Source organism: Jaculus jaculus, chromosome 4 (assembly GCF_020740685.1).
Source record: "Jaculus jaculus isolate mJacJac1 chromosome 4, mJacJac1.mat.Y.cur, whole genome shotgun sequence".
NCBI classification, from domain to species: domain Eukaryota; kingdom Metazoa; phylum Chordata; class Mammalia; order Rodentia; family Dipodidae; genus Jaculus; species Jaculus jaculus.
In genome coordinates, this window is record NC_059105.1 from 126,638,796 (window position 1) to 126,641,518 (window position 2,723).

Sequence of the window (2,723 nt, forward strand, 5' to 3'; positions counted from 1 at the left end):
AGGGCCTACACCTATCAAACTGTCTATCAAAAAAGTAAGTGTTATCTCAATTTTCCGGGTGCTAACTTACTCTCCATTGGAGAATCTGCTTCTCTTTTCCAGATAGATGCAGATCCTAAGAAGAGAGCTGCCCCAACATACCTCAAAAGGGGACCAACTGAAACTAAGGACAACTGGTGAAATAAGCAAGGGTGATGTTTTCCTGTGAACTGGATACCAGCACAAAGGGGAAGGAGATCAACGCAGAGAAAAATCAACTCCTACCCACTCAGAGAGCCAAAGCCTCAGAGGCCCCCAACACCTCATCACTGAAGCAGACCAAAAATGAACCCAACATGGCTCAGGGAAATCTTGTGGAAGAGGGGTGGAAAGAATGTCAGAGTTACATGTTCGGTCATGATTTGCAGAGACATTTACCATACTAATAACTGGGGGCTAACTCCACAATGCACGACCCATTTTCATTAACAAGGAGGGTCTAATGGGAGGGGGTAGATCACAGATGAGCCTACATAATGGTACCAAACTGCCTGTATTTACTGAAAAGAAAACTAATAAATTAAATTTAAAAAAAAAAAAAGCAGAGATTTATGGCTCTGAGTGTCCAATGCCAGAGACTTATGATTTTGGTTTTTAAAGCCAGAGGCTTTTTGTTATGAGCCTTGAGTACTATCAACATTAAGGCTAAGCTTTCAAAGCAGAGAGTTACAGCTCTAAGCCTTGAGAACCAGAAATTAATAGCTCTTGATCTTCAAAACTACAGACATCCGCCTTCCTTATTGTTTTTTCTTCTGTAACTTTAAATTGCTAAAAGTGTATGTAGGGGAGGGCAGTCTATAAGCACAAACTCAACCCTGATATCCTCTTGAAAATTGTTTTAGTGGTAAGGGAAATTAAAAGCCTCTAAAATTTGGAAAAATCATAAACTTTTATCTTCTATAAATTAGAAATTGGAAATTTGATCATATGTGTGTGTGTGTGTGTATGTGTGTGTGTGTGTGTGTACATAAAGACTAGTTATATTCTATCATATAAAACAAAATGGATATAATTGAAGGACATTATATTAAGTGAAATAATCCACACACAAAAGACAAGTACTAAATGGTCTATCTCATATAAGCAGGCTAAAAAATATCAACTAGAATACATAGTAACTACAAGAGGTTAGGAAGGTGATGGGAATGTAGATAAAGGGAGGCTTGATTTGATCAGTGTATACCATATGCATGTATTGAAATATCACACCAAAACTGCACAATTAATTTTTGTTAATGAAGTTAAAATGAAATATTTAAAAATTAGAAAATTAGAAATAAAATTTGAAAATCTTATAGATATATTTTTGAATATAAGGAACTGGTAGAATCAATAAACATTCTAGAAAATTTGGAAGCCTTATTGGTTTCTTGTATTTTCCAAACACACACACACACACACATACACACACAAACACACACACACACACACACACTCTAAGCTCCCTGCTGATTCACCTGCAGCCCCTCTCAATATACTTTTTCTAACACTCTTAAATTCTGAAGACAACAGGGCAGGGTAGGGCTATTACTAAATTCTCTACTCCACAATTTATTGAAGTTAGTTCTATTTTCAATGATGTTACTGTGTTTTTGAATTCAGACTAGTCTTAATTTTTATATCTTGATTTTGGGAGGCTGTTCTTATTCTTTGGCTAACTTAGTTCATTGACTCTTTTTACAGTCCATTGCTTAGAATGGGATGCCCACTCAACTGTGATCTCCAAAACTCCAAACTTTTGCCTTTGCTGTTGGCCAACGTCCAGAAGGTAGCACTTTGTAGTAAGGTCTACCTAACAGAATTAATTAGAAAGGAATGGTATAATTAACAACAAATTAGTTCAGCTACATGTAATATTCAAAATATATATCTGGTAAATGATTGGTATCAATAATGCATATAGAATTCTGCACTAAATAAAAGTATAAAAATAAGTCAATTAAAGCTATAGACTTTAGTCAATTCTCTAGAAAAGATAACCAGATAGCCACATACATGAAAAGATCAACAACATCATAAATCATTAGTGAAAATCACCTCAAAGCCCCAGTGAGATATGACATCATACTGGCTAGCATTACACTAATCAAAAGGATGGATTATAACATGTGTGAGAGGCCATATGGAGAAATGGAAGTCCTCAAATTTAATGACATTGTAAAATGGTATATCTGCTTTAGAAAATAGTTTACAGTTTCTCAAAAGGTTAAATATGTTACAAGTCCTGACAATTCTCCTCTGGATCTACTTAGAAAAAGGAAAACACATACCATACAATACCCTAGATGCAAATGCTCATGATAGCATATTCATAATTGCCAATGAAAAAATATGATTAAAATTTCACCAAATGATGAATGTGGAATTTAAATGTGGAATTCCATATCATAAACTACTATCCAGAATTAAAAAGGAGTAAATTTCTCATGGATTCTACATCAGTCAACCTTGATAATGGACTGAGTGAAAGAAACTAGATTCCATAGGCCACATACATCCAGTTTATGATTACTTTTGTAGTTAATATCTCAAACAGATAAATTCACAAAGTTAGGAAGTGGATCACATTTGCAGAGGGATGGAGAATAGGATATTGAGGCCCAATTATTGCCATCAATAGGTACATATTTCCTGCATGGGTCATAACTTGATTTAGCTGGTAGGGGCAGAAATTTTGTAAATAT